Source organism: Symphalangus syndactylus, chromosome 6 (genome assembly GCF_028878055.3).
Source record: "Symphalangus syndactylus isolate Jambi chromosome 6, NHGRI_mSymSyn1-v2.1_pri, whole genome shotgun sequence".
Classification (NCBI taxonomy): Eukaryota; Metazoa; Chordata; class Mammalia; order Primates; family Hylobatidae; genus Symphalangus; species Symphalangus syndactylus.
This window is the reverse complement of record NC_072428.2, coordinates 4,229,193-4,244,538: the sequence shown is the minus strand read 5'-3', so window position 1 is coordinate 4,244,538 and position 15,346 is coordinate 4,229,193.

Genomic DNA, 15,346 nt, shown 5'->3' with positions numbered 1-15,346 from the left:
CAGAATCATTCTGTGAAACTTCTTTCTGATCTGTGCATTCAGCTAACAGAGTTAAACCATACTTTTGATTGAGCAGATCTGAACAATCTTTCTGTAGAAAATGCAACTGGACATTTGGAGCGCTAAGAGAGTAGTAGTGGAAAAAGGAATATATTCAAATATAAACTACACAGAAGCATTCTGTGAAACTTCTTTCTGATCTGAGCATTCAGCTAACAGAATTAAACCATACTTTTGATTGAGCAGTTTTGAAACACTCTGTCTGTAGAAAATGCAACTGGACATTCGTAGCGCTAAGTGGGTAATAGTGGAAAAAAGAATATGTTCAAATATAAACTACACAGAAGCATTGTATGAAACTTCTTTCTGTTCTGTGCATTCAACTAACAGAGTTGAACCTTACTTTTGATTGAGCCTTTCTGAAACACTCTTTCTGTAGAAACTGCAATTGGACATTCTGAGCGCTAAGAGGCCTCTATTGGGAAAAATAATATCTTCAAATAAAAACTACACAGAAGCATTGTGTGAAACTTATTTCTGTTATGTTCATTAAGCTCACAGAGTTAAACCATACTTTTGATTGCGCAGTTCTGAACACTCTTTCTGTAGAAAATGCAAGTGGGCATTCGGAGCGCTAAGAGGGTAATAGTGGAAAAAGGAATATATTCAAATATAAACTACACAGTAGCATTCTGTGAAAATTCTTTCTGTTCTGTGCATTCAACTAACAGAGTTGAACCTTACTTTTGATTGAGCCGTTCTGAAACACTCTTTCTGTAGAAACTGCAATTGGACATGCTAAGCGCTAAGAGGCCTACATTGGGAAAAAGAATATCTTCAAATAAAAACTACACAGATGCATTCTGTGAAACTTATTTCTGATCTGTAAATTCAGTTAACAGAGATAAAACATATTTTTGATTGAGCAGTTATGAAACACTCTTTTTGTAGAAAATGCAAGTGGAGATTCGGAGCGCTAAGAGGGTAATAGTGGAAAAAGGAATGTCTTCAAATATAAACTACACAGAATCATTCGGTGAAACTTCTTTCTGATCTGTGCATTCAGCTAACAGAATTAAACCATACTTTTGATTGAGCAGATCTGAACACTCTTTCTGTAGAAAATGCAAGTGGACATTCGGAGCGCTAAGAGGGTAATAGTGGAAAAAGGAATATATTCAAATATAAACTACACAGTAGCATTCTGTGAAAATTCTTTCTGTTCTGTGCATTCAACTAACAGAGTTGAACCTTACTTTTGATTGAGCCGTTCTGAAACACTCTTTCTGTAGAAACTGCAATTGGACATGCTAAGCGCTAAGAGGCCTACAATGGGAAAAAGAATATCTTCAAATAAAAACTACACAGATGCATTCTGTGAAACTTATTTCTGATCCGTAAATTCAGTTAACAGAGATAAAACATATTTTTGATTGAGCAGTTATGAAACACTCTTTTTGTAGAAAATGCAAGTTGAGATTCGGAGCGCTAAGAGGGTAATAGTGGAAAAAGGAATGTCTTCAAATATAAACTACACAGAACCATTCGGTGAAACTTCTTTCTGATCTGTACATGCAGCTAACAGAGTTAAACCATACTTTTGATTGAGCAGATCTGAACACTCTTTCTGTAGAAAATGCAACTGGACATTTGGAGCGCTAAGAGCGTAGTAGTGGAAAAAGGAATATAATCAAATATAAACTACACAGAAGCATTCTGTGAAACTTCTTTCTGATCTGAGCATTCAGCTAACAGAGTTAAACCATACTTTTGATTGAGCAGTTTTGAAACACTCTGTCTGTAGAAAATGCAACTGGACATTCGTAGCGCTAAGTGGGTAATAGAGGAAAAAAGAATATATTCAAATATAAACTACACAGAAGCATTGTATGAAACTTCTTTCTGTTCTGTGCATTCAACTAACAGAGTTGAACCTTACTTTTGATTGAGCCGTTCTGAAACACTCTTTCTGTAGAAACTGCAATTGGACATTCTGAGCGCTAAGAGGCCTATATTGGGAAAAAGAATGTCTACAAATAAAAACTACACAGAAGAATTGTGTGAAACTTCTTTCTGTTCTGTTTGTTCAACTAAAAGAGTTGAACCTTAGTTTTGATTGAGCCATTCTGAAACACTCTTTCTGTAGACAATGCAAGTGGAGATTCGGAGCGCTAAGAGGGTAATAGTGGAAAAAGGAATGTCTCCAAATATAAACTACACAGAATCATTCTGTGAAACTTCTTTCTGATCTGTGCATTCAGCTAACAGAGTTAAACCATACTTTTGATTGAGCAGATCTGAACACTCTTTCTGTAGAAAATGCAACTGGACATTTGGAGCGCTAAGAGAGTAGTAGTGGAAAAAGGAATATATTCAAATATAAACTACACAGAAGCATTCTGTGAAACTTCTTTCTGATCTGAGCATTCAGCTAACAGAGTTAAACCATACTTTTGATTGAGCAGTTTTGAAACACTCTGTCTGTACAAAATGCAACTGGACATTCGTAGCGCTAAGTGGGTAATAGTGGAAAAAAGAATATGTTCAAATATAAACTACACAGAAGCATTGTATGAAACTTCTTTCTGTTCTGTGCATTCAACTAACAGAGTTGAACCTTACTTTTGATTGATCCTTTCTGAAACACTCTTTCTGTAGAAAGTGCAATTGGACATTCTGAGCGCTAAGAGGCCTATATTGGGAAAAATAATATCTTCAAATAAAAACTACACAGAAGCATTGTGTGAAACTTATTTCTGATATGTTCATTAAGCTAACAGAGTTAAACCATACTTTTGATTGCGCAGTTCTGAACACACTTTCTGTAGAAAATGCAAGTGGACATTCGGAGCGCTAAGAGGGTAATAGTGGAAAAAGGAATATATTCAAATATAAACTACACAGTAGCATTCTGTGAAAATTCTTTCTGTTCTGTGCATTCAACTAACAGAGTTGAACCTTACTTTTGATTGAGCCGTTCTGAAACACTCTTTCTGTAGAAACTGCAATTGGACATGCTAAGCGCTAAGAGGCCTACATTGGGAAAAAGAATATCTTCAAATAAAAACTACACAGATGCATTCTGTGAAACTTATTTCTGATCTGTAAATTCAGTTAACAGAGATAAAACATATTTTTGATTGAGCAGTTAAGAAACACTCTTTTTGTAGAAAATGCAAGTGGAGATTCGGAGCGCTAAGTGGGTAATAGTGGAAAAAGGAATGTCTTCAAATATAAACTACACAGAATCATTCGGTGAAACTTCTTTCTGATCTGTGCATTCAGCTAACAGAGTTAAACCATACTTTTGATTGAGCAGATCTGAACACTCTTTCTGTAGAAAATGCAACTGGACATTTGGAGCGCTAAGAGCGTAGTAGTGGAAAAAGGAATATATTCAAATATAAACTACACAGAAGCATTCTGTGAAACTTCTTTCTGATCTGAGCATTCAGCTAACAGAGTTAAACCATACTTTTGATTGAGCAGTTTTGAAACACTCTGTCTGTAGAAAATGCAACTGGACATTCGTAGCGCTAAGTGGGTAATAGTGGAAAAAAGAATATGTTCAAATATAAACTACACAGAAGAATTGTATGAAACTTCTTTCTGTTCTGTGCATTCAACTAACAGAGTTGAACCTTACTTTTGACTGAGCCGTTCTGAAACACTCTTTCTGTAGAAACTGCAATTGGACATTCTGAGCGCTAAGAGGCCTATATTGGGAAAAAGAATGTCTACAAATAAAAACTACACAGAAGAATTGTGTGAAACTTCTTTCTGTTCTGTTTGTTCAACTAAACTAGTTGAACCTTAGTTTTGATTGAGCCGTTCTGAAACACTCTTTCTGTAGACAATGCAAGTGGAGATTCGGAGCGCTAAGAGGGTAATAGTGGAAAAAGGAATGTCTCCAAATATAAACTACACAGAATCATTCTGTGAAACTTCTTTCTGATCTGTGCATTCAGCTAACAGAGTTAAACCATACTTTTGATTGAGCAGATCTGAACACTCTTTCTGTAGAAAATGCAACTGGACATTTGGAGCGCTAAGAGAGTAGTAGTGGAAAAAGGAATATATTCAAATATAAACTACACAGAAGCATTCTGTGAAACTTCTTTCTGATCTGAGCATTCAGCTAACAGAGTTAAACCATACTTTTGATTGAGCAGTTTTGAAACACTCTGTCTGTAGAAAATGCAACTGGACATTCGTAGCGCTAAGTGGGTAATAGTGGAAAAAAGAATATGTTCAAATATAAACTACACAGAAGCATTGTATGAAACTTCTTTCTGTTCTGTGCATTCAACTAACAGAGTTGAACCTTACTTTTGATTGATCCTTTCTGAAACACTCTTTCTGTAGAAAGTGCAATTGGACATTCTGAGCGCTAAGAGGCCTATATTGGGAAAAATAATATCTTCAAATAAAAACTACACAGAAGCATTGTGTGAAACTTATTTCTGATATGTTCATTAAGCTAACAGAGTTAAACCATACTTTTGATTGCGCAGTTCTGAACACACTTTCTGTAGAAAATGCAAGTGGACATTCGGAGCGCTAAGAGGGTAATAGTGGAAAAAGGAATATATTCAAATATAAACTACACAGTAGCATTCTGTGAAAATTCTTTCTGTTCTGTGCATTCAACTAACAGAGTTGAACCTTACTTTTGATTGAGCCGTTCTGAAACACTCTTTCTGTAGAAACTGCAATTGGACATGCTAAGCGCTAAGAGGCCTACATTGGGAAAAAGAATATCTTCAAATAAAAACTACACAGATGCATTCTGTGAAACTTATTTCTGATCTGTAAATTCAGTTAACAGAGATAAAACATATTTTTGATTGAGCAGTTATGAAACACTCTTTTTGTAGAAAATGCAAGTGGAGATTCGGAGCGCTAAGTGGGTAATAGTGGAAAAAGGAATGTCTTCAAATATAAACTACACAGAATCATTCGGTGAAACTTCTTTCTGATCTGTGCATTCAGCTAACAGAGTTAAACCATACTTTTGATTGAGCAGATCTGAACACTCTTTCTGTAGAAAATGCAACTGGACATTTGGAGCGCTAAGAGCGTAGTAGTGGAAAAAGGAATATATTCAAATATAAACTACACAGAAGCATTCTGTGAAACTTCTTTCTGATCTGAGCATTCAGCTAACAGAGTTAAACCATACTTTTGATTGAGCAGTTTTGAAACACTCTGTCTGTAGAAAATGCAACTGGACATTCGTAGCGCTAAGTGGGTAATAGTGGAAAAAAGAATATGTTCAAATATAAACTACACAGAAGCATTGTATGAAACTTCTTTCTGTTCTGTGCATTCAACTAACAGAGTTGAACCTTACTTTTGACTGAGCCGTTCTGAAACACTCTTTCTGTAGAAACTGCAATTGGACATTCTGAGCGCTAAGAGGCCTATATTGGGAAAAAGAATGTCTACAAATAAAAACTACACAGAAGAATTGTGTGAAACTTCTTTCTGTTCTGTTTGTTCAACTAAACTAGTTGAACCTTAGTTTTGATTGAGCCGTTCTGAAACACTCTTTCTGTAGACAATGCAAGTGGAGATTCGGAGCGCTAAGAGGGTAATAGTGGAAAAAGGAATGTCTCCAAATATAAACTACACAGAATCATTCTGTGAAACTTCTTTCTGATCTGTGCATTCAGCTAACAGAGTTAAACCATACTTTTGATTGAGCAGATCTGAACACTCTTTCTGTAGAAAATGCAACTGGACATTTGGAGCGCTAAGAGAGTAGTAGTGGAAAAAGGAATATATTCAAATATAAACTACACAGAAGCATTCTGTGAAACTTCTTTCTGATCTGAGCATTCAGCTAACAGAGTTAAACCATACTTTTGATTGAGCAGTTTTGAAACACTCTGTCTGTAGAAAATGCAACTGGACATTCGTAGCGCTAAGTGGGTAATAGTGGAAAAAAGAATATGTTCAAATATAAACTACACAGAAGCATTGTATGAAACTTCTTTCTGTTCTGTGCATTCAACTAACAGAGTTGAACCTTACTTTTGATTGATCCTTTCTGAAACACTCTTTCTGTAGAAAGTGCAATTGGACATTCTGAGCGCTAAGAGGCCTATATTGGGAAAAATAATATCTTCAAATAAAAACTACACAGAAGCATTGTGTGAAACTTATTTCTGATATGTTCATTAAGCTAACAGAGTTAAACCATACTTTTGATTGCGCAGTTCTGAACACACTTTCTGTAGAAAATGCAAGTGGACATTCGGAGCGCTAAGAGGGTAATAGTGGAAAAAGGAATATATTCAAATATAAACTACACAGTAGCATTCTGTGAAAATTCTTTCTGTTCTGTGCATTCAACTAACAGAGTTGAACCTTACTTTTGATTGAGCCGTTCTGAAACACTCTTTCTGTAGAAACTGCAATTGGACATGCTAAGCGCTAAGAGGCCTACATTGGGAAAAAGAATATCTTCAAATAAAAACTACACAGATGCATTCTGTGAAACTTATTTCTGATCTGTAAATTCAGTTAACAGAGATAAAACATATTTTTGATTGAGCAGTTATGAAACACTCTTTTTGTAGAAAATGCAAGTGGAGATTCGGAGCACTAAGTGGGTAATAGTGGAAAAAGGAATGTCTTCAAATATAAACTACACAGAATCATTCGGTGAAACTTCTTTCTGATCTGTGCATTCAGCTAACAGAGTTAAACCATACTTTTGATTGAGCAGATCTGAACACTCTTTCTGTAGAAAATGCAACTGGACATTTGGAGCGCTAAGAGCGTAGTAGTGGAAAAAGGAATATATTCAAATATAAACTACACAGAAGCATTCTGTGAAACTTCTTTCTGATCTGAGCATTCAGCTAACAGAGTTAAACCATACTTTTGATTGAGCAGTTTTGAAACACTCTGTCTGTAGAAAATGCAACTGGACATTCGTAGCGCTAAGTGGGTAATAGTGGAAAAAAGAATATGTTCAAATATAAACTACACAGAAGAATTGTATGAAACTTCTTTCTGTTCTGTGCATTCAACTAACAGAGTTGAACCTTACTTTTGACTGAGCCGTTCTGAAACACTCTTTCTGTAGAAACTGCAATTGGACATTCTGAGCGCTAAGAGGCCTATATTGGGAAAAAGAATGTCTACAAATAAAAACTACACAGAAGAATTGTGTGAAACTTCTTTCTGTTCTGTTTGTTCAACTAAACTAGTTGAACCTTAGTTTTGATTGAGCCGTTCTGAAACACTCTTTCTGTAGACAATGCAAGTGGAGATTCGGAGCGCTAAGAGGGTAATAGTGGAAAAAGGAATGTCTCCAAATATAAACTACACAGAATCATTCTGTGAAACTTCTTTCTGATCTGTGCATTCAGCTAACAGAGTTAAACCATACTTTTGATTGAGCAGATCTGAACACTCTTTCTGTAGAAAATGCAACTGGACATTTGGAGCGCTAAGAGAGTAGTAGTGGAAAAAGGAATATATTCAAATATAAACTACACAGAAGCATTCTGTGAAACTTCTTTCTGATCTGAGCATTCAGCTAACAGAGTTAAACCATACTTTTGATTGAGCAGTTTTGAAACACTCTGTCTGTAGAAAATGCAACTGGACATTCGTAGCGCTAAGTGGGTAATAGTGGAAAAAAGAATATGTTCAAATATAAACTACACAGAAGCATTGTATGAAACTTCTTTCTGTTCTGTGCATTCAACTAACAGAGTTGAACCTTACTTTTGATTGATCCTTTCTGAAACACTCTTTCTGTAGAAAGTGCAATTGGACATTCTGAGCGCTAAGAGGCCTATATTGGGAAAAATAATATCTTCAAATAAAAACTACACAGAAGCATTGTGTGAAACTTATTTCTGATATGTTCATTAAGCTAACAGAGTTAAACCATACTTTTGATTGCGCAGTTCTGAACACACTTTCTGTAGAAAATGCAAGTGGACATTCGGAGCGCTAAGAGGGTAATAGTGGAAAAAGGAATATATTCAAATATAAACTACACAGTAGCATTCTGTGAAAATTCTTTCTGTTCTGTGCATTCAACTAACAGAGTTGAACCTTACTTTTGATTGAGCCGTTCTGAAACACTCTTTCTGTAGAAACTGCAATTGGACATGCTAAGCGCTAAGAGGCCTACATTGGGAAAAAGAATATCTTCAAATAAAAACTACACAGATGCATTCTGTGAAACTTATTTCTGATCTGTAAATTCAGTTAACAGAGATAAAACATATTTTTGATTGAGCAGTTATGAAACACTCTTTTTGTAGAAAATGCAAGTGGAGATTCGGAGCGCTAAGTGGGTAATAGTGGAAAAAGGAATGTCTTCAAATATAAACTACACAGAATCATTCGGTGAAACTTCTTTCTGATCTGTGCATTCAGCTAACAGAGTTAAACCATACTTTTGATTGAGCAGATCTGAACACTCTTTCTGTAGAAAATGCAACTGGACATTTGGAGCGCTAAGAGCGTAGTAGTGGAAAAAGGAATATATTCAAATATAAACTACACAGAAGCATTCTGTGAAACTTCTTTCTGATCTGAGCATTCAGCTAACAGAGTTAAACCATACTTTTGATTGAGCAGTTTTGAAACACTCTGTCTGTAGAAAATGCAACTGGACATTCGTAGCGCTAAGTGGGTAATAGTGGAAAAAAGAATATGTTCAAATATAAACTACACAGAAGCATTGTATGAAACTTCTTTCTGTTCTGTGCATTCAACTAACAGAGTTGAACCTTACTTTTGACTGAGCCGTTCTGAAACACTCTTTCTGTAGAAACTGCAATTGGACATTCTGAGCGCTAAGAGGCCTATATTGGGAAAAAGAATGTCTACAAATAAAAACTACACAGAAGAATTGTGTGAAACTTCTTTCTGTTCTGTTTGTTCAACTAAACTAGTTGAACCTTAGTTTTGATTGAGCCGTTCTGAAACACTCTTTCTGTAGACAATGCAAGTGGAGATTCGGAGCGCTAAGAGGGTAATAGTGGAAAAAGGAATGTCTCCAAATATAAACTACACAGAATCATTCTGTGAAACTTCTTTCTGATCTGTGCATTCAGCTAACAGAGTTAAACCATACTTTTGATTGAGCAGATCTGAACACTCTTTCTGTAGAAAATGCAACTGGACATTTGGAGCGCTAAGAGAGTAGTAGTGGAAAAAGGAATATATTCAAATATAAACTACACAGAAGCATTCTGTGAAACTTCTTTCTGATCTGAGCATTCAGCTAACAGAGTTAAACCATACTTTTGATTGAGCAGTTTTGAAACACTCTGTCTGTAGAAAATGCAACTGGACATTCGTAGCGCTAAGTGGGTAATAGTGGAAAAAAGAATATGTTCAAATATAAACTACACAGAAGCATTGTATGAAACTTCTTTCTGTTCTGTGCATTCAACTAACAGAGTTGAACCTTACTTTTGATTGATCCTTTCTGAAACACTCTTTCTGTAGAAAGTGCAATTGGACATTCTGAGCGCTAAGAGGCCTATATTGGGAAAAATAATATCTTCAAATAAAAACTACACAGAAGCATTGTGTGAAACTTATTTCTGATATGTTCATTAAGCTAACAGAGTTAAACCATACTTTTGATTGCGCAGTTCTGAACACACTTTCTGTAGAAAATGCAAGTGGACATTCGGAGCGCTAAGAGGGTAATAGTGGAAAAAGGAATATATTCAAATATAAACTACACAGTAGCATTCTGTGAAAATTCTTTCTGTTCTGTGCATTCAACTAACAGAGTTGAAGCTTACTTTGGATTGAGCCGTTCTGAAACACTCTTTCTGTAGAAACTGCAATTGGACATGCTAAGCGCTAAGAGGCCTACATTGGGAAAAAGAATATCTTCAAATAAAAACTACACAGATGCATTCTGTGAAACTTATTTCTGATCTGTAAATTCAGTTAACAGAGATAAAACATATTTTTGATTGAGCAGTTATGAAACACTCTTTTTGTAGAAAATGCAAGTGGAGATTCGGAGCGCTAAGTGGGTAATAGTGGAAAAAGGAATATCTTCAAATATAAACTACACAGAATCATTCGGTGAAACTTCTTTCTGATCTGTGCATTCAGCTAACAGAGTTAAACCATACTTTTGATTGAGCAGATCTGAACACTCTTTCTGTAGAAAATGCAACTGGACATTTGGAGCGCTAAGAGCGTAGTAGTGGAAAAAGGAATATATTCAAATATAAACTACACAGAAGCATTCTGTGAAACTTCTTTCTGATCTGAGCATTCAGCTAACAGAGTTAAACCATACTTTTGATTGAGCAGTTTTGAAACACTCTGTCTGTAGAAAATGCAACTGGACATTCGTAGCGCTAAGTGGGTAATAGTGGAAAAAAGAATATGTTCAAATATAAACTACACAGAAGAATTGTATGAAACTTCTTTCTGTTCTGTGCATTCAACTAACAGAGTTGAACCTTACTTTTGATTGAGCCGTTCTGAAACACTCTTTCTGTAGAAACTGCAATTGGACATTCTGAGCGCTAAGAGGCCTATATTGGGAAAAAGAATGTCTACAAATAAAAACTACACAGAAGAATTGTGTGAAACTTCTTTCTGTTCTGTTTGTTCAACTAAAAGATTTGAACCTTAGTTTTGATAGAGCCATTCTGAAACACTCTTTCTGTAGACAATGCAAGTGGAGATTCGGAGCGCTAAGAGGGTAATAGTGGAAAAAGGAATGTCTCCAAATATAAACTACACAGAATCATTCTGTGAAACTTCTTTCTGATCTGTGCATTCAGCTAACAGAGTTAAACCATACTTTTGATTGAGCAGATCTGAACACTCTTTCTGTAGAAAATGCAACTGGACATTTGGAGCGCTAAGAGAGTAGTATTGGAAAAAGGAATATATTCAAATATAAACTACACAGAAGCATTCTGTGAAACTTCTTTCTGATCTGAGCATTCAGCTAACAGAGTTAAACCATACTTTTGATTGAGCAGTTTTGAAACACTCTGTCTGTAGAAAATGCAACTGGACATTCGTAGCGCTAAGTGGGTAATAGTGGAAAAAAGAATATGTTCAAATATAAACTACACAGAAGCATTGTATGAAACTTCTTTCTGTTCTGTGCATTCAACTAACAGAGTTGAACCTTACTTTTGATTGATCCTTTCTGAAACACTCTTTCTGTAGAAAGTGCAATTGGACATTCTGAGCGCTAAGAGGCCTATATTGGGAAAAATAATATCTTCAAATAAAAACTACACAGAAGCATTGTGTGAAACTTATTTCTGATATGTTCATTAAGCTAACAGAGTTAAACCATACTTTTGATTGCGCAGTTCTGAACACACTTTCTGTAGAAAATGCAAGTGGACATTCGGAGCGCTAAGAGGGTAATAGTGGAAAAAGGAATATATTCAAATATAAACTACACAGTAGCATTCTGTGAAAATTCTTTCTGTTCTGTGCATTCAACTAACAGAGTTGAACCTTACTTTTGATTGAGCCGTTCTGAAACACTCTTTCTGTAGAAACTGCAATTGGACATGCTAAGCGCTAAGAGGCCTACATTGGGAAAAAGAATATCTTCAAATAAAAACTACACAGATGCATTCTGTGAAACTTATTTCTGATCTGTAAATTCAGTTAACAGAGATAAAACATATTTTTGATTGAGCAGTTATGAAACACTCTTTTTGTAGAAAATGCAAGTGGAGATTCGGAGCACTAAGTGGGTAATAGTGGAAAAAGGAATGTCTTCAAATATAAACTACACAGAATCATTCGGTGAAACTTCTTTCTGATCTGTGCATTCAGCTAACAGAGTTAAACCATACTTTTGATTGAGCAGATCTGAACACTCTTTCTGTAGAAAATGCAACTGGACATTTGGAGCGCTAAGAGCGTAGTAGTGGAAAAAGGAATATATTCAAATATAAACTACACAGAAGCATTCTGTGAAACTTCTTTCTGATCTGAGCATTCAGCTAACAGAGTTAAACCATACTTTTGATTGAGCAGTTTTGAAACACTCTGTCTGTAGAAAATGCAACTGGACATTCGTAGCGCTAAGTGGGTAATAGTGGAAAAAAGAATATGTTCAAATATAAACTACACAGAAGAATTGTATGAAACTTCTTTCTGTTCTGTGCATTCAACTAACAGAGTTGAACCTTACTTTTGACTGAGCCGTTCTGAAACACTCTTTCTGTAGAAACTGCAATTGGACATTCTGAGCGCTAAGAGGCCTATATTGGGAAAAAGAATGTCTACAAATAAAAACTACACAGAAGAATTGTGTGAAACTTCTTTCTGTTCTGTTTGTTCAACTAAACTAGTTGAACCTTAGTTTTGATTGAGCCGTTCTGAAACACTCTTTCTGTAGACAATGCAAGTGGAGATTCGGAGCGCTAAGAGGGTAATAGTGGAAAAAGGAATGTCTCCAAATATAAACTACACAGAATCATTCTGTGAAACTTCTTTCTGATCTGTGCATTCAGCTAACAGAGTTAAACCATACTTTTGATTGAGCAGATCTGAACACTCTTTCTGTAGAAAATGCAACTGGACATTTGGAGCGCTAAGAGAGTAGTAGTGGAAAAAGGAATATATTCAAATATAAACTACACAGAAGCATTCTGTGAAACTTCTTTCTGATCTGAGCATTCAGCTAACAGAGTTAAACCATACTTTTGATTGAGCAGTTTTGAAACACTCTGTCTGTAGAAAATGCAACTGGACATTCGTAGCGCTAAGTGGGTAATAGTGGAAAAAAGAATATGTTCAAATATAAACTACACAGAAGCATTGTATGAAACTTCTTTCTGTTCTGTGCATTCAACTAACAGAGTTGAACCTTACTTTTGATTGATCCTTTCTGAAACACTCTTTCTGTAGAAAGTGCAATTGGACATTCTGAGCGCTAAGAGGCCTATATTGGGAAAAATAATATCTTCAAATAAAAACTACACAGAAGCATTGTGTGAAACTTATTTCTGATATGTTCATTAAGCTAACAGAGTTAAACCATACTTTTGATTGCGCAGTTCTGAACACACTTTCTGTAGAAAATGCAAGTGGACATTCGGAGCGCTAAGAGGGTAATAGTGGAAAAAGGAATATATTCAAATATAAACTACACAGTAGCATTCTGTGAAAATTCTTTCTGTTCTGTGCATTCAACTAACAGAGTTGAACCTTACTTTTGATTGAGCCGTTCTGAAACACTCTTTCTGTAGAAACTGCAATTGGACATGCTAAGCGCTAAGAGGCCTACATTGGGAAAAAGAATATCTTCAAATAAAAACTACACAGATGCATTCTGTGAAACTTATTTCTGATCTGTAAATTCAGTTAACAGAGATAAAACATATTTTTGATTGAGCAGTTATGAAACACTCTTTTTGTAGAAAATGCAAGTGGAGATTCGGAGCACTAAGTGGGTAATAGTGGAAAAAGGAATGTCTTCAAATATAAACTACACAGAATCATTCGGTGAAACTTCTTTCTGATCTGTGCATTCAGCTAACAGAGTTAAACCATACTTTTGATTGAGCAGATCTGAACACTCTTTCTGTAGAAAATGCAACTGGACATTTGGAGCGCTAAGAGCGTAGTAGTGGAAAAAGGAATATATTCAAATATAAACTACACAGAAGCATTCTGTGAAACTTCTTTCTGATCTGAGCATTCAGCTAACAGAGTTAAACCATACTTTTGATTGAGCAGTTTTGAAACACTCTGTCTGTAGAAAATGCAACTGGACATTCGTAGCGCTAAGTGGGTAATAGTGGAAAAAAGAATATGTTCAAATATAAACTACACAGAAGAATTGTATGAAACTTCTTTCTGTTCTGTGCATTCAACTAACAGAGTTGAACCTTACTTTTGACTGAGCCGTTCTGAAACACTCTTTCTGTAGAAACTGCAATTGGACATTCTGAGCGCTAAGAGGCCTATATTGGGAAAAAGAATGTCTACAAATAAAAACTACACAGAAGAATTGTGTGAAACTTCTTTCTGTTCTGTTTGTTCAACTAAACTAGTTGAACCTTAGTTTTGATTGAGCCGTTCTGAAACACTCTTTCTGTAGACAATGCAAGTGGAGATTCGGAGCGCTAAGAGGGTAATAGTGGAAAAAGGAATGTCTCCAAATATAAACTACACAGAATCATTCTGTGAAACTTCTTTCTGATCTGTGCATTCAGCTAACAGAGTTAAACCATACTTTTGATTGAGCAGATCTGAACACTCTTTCTGTAGAAAATGCAACTGGACATTTGGAGCGCTAAGAGAGTAGTAGTGGAAAAAGGAATATATTCAAATATAAACTACACAGAAGCATTCTGTGAAACTTCTTTCTGATCTGAGCATTCAGCTAACAGAGTTAAACCATACTTTTGATTGAGCAGTTTTGAAACACTCTGTCTGTAGAAAATGCAACTGGACATTCGTAGCGCTAAGTGGGTAATAGTGGAAAAAAGAATATGTTCAAATATAAACTACACAGAAGCATTGTATGAAACTTCTTTCTGTTCTGTGCATTCAACTAACAGAGTTGAACCTTACTTTTGATTGATCCTTTCTGAAACACTCTTTCTGTAGAAAGTGCAATTGGACATTCTGAGCGCTAAGAGGCCTATATTGGGAAAAATAATATCTTCAAATAAAAACTACACAGAAGCATTGTGTGAAACTTATTTCTGATATGTTCATTAAGCTAACAGAGTTAAACCATACTTTTGATTGCGCAGTTCTGAACACACTTTCTGTAGAAAATGCAAGTGGACATTCGGAGCGCTAAGAGGGTAATAGTGGAAAAAGGAATATATTCAAATATAAACTACACAGTAGCATTCTGTGAAAATTCTTTCTGTTCTGTGCATTCAACTAACAGAGTTGAACCTTACTTTTGATTGAGCCGTTCTGAAACACTCTTTCTGTAGAAACTGCAATTGGACATGCTAAGCGCTAAGAGGCCTACATTGGGAAAAAGAATATCTTCAAATAAAAACTACACAGATGCATTCTGTGAAACTTATTTCTGATCTGTAAATTCAGTTAACAGAGATAAAACATATTTTTGATTGAGCAGTTATGAAACACTCTTTTTGTAGAAAATGCAAGTGGAGATTCGGAGCGCTAAGTGGGTAATAGTGGAAAAAGGAATGTCTTCAAATATAAACTACACAGAATCATTCGGTGAAACTTCTTTCTGATCTGTGCATTCAGCTAACAGAGTTAAACCATACTTTTGATTGAGCAGATCTGAACACTCTTTCTGTAGAAAATGCAACTGGACATTTGGAGCGCTAAGAGCGTAGTAGTGGAAAAAGGAATATAT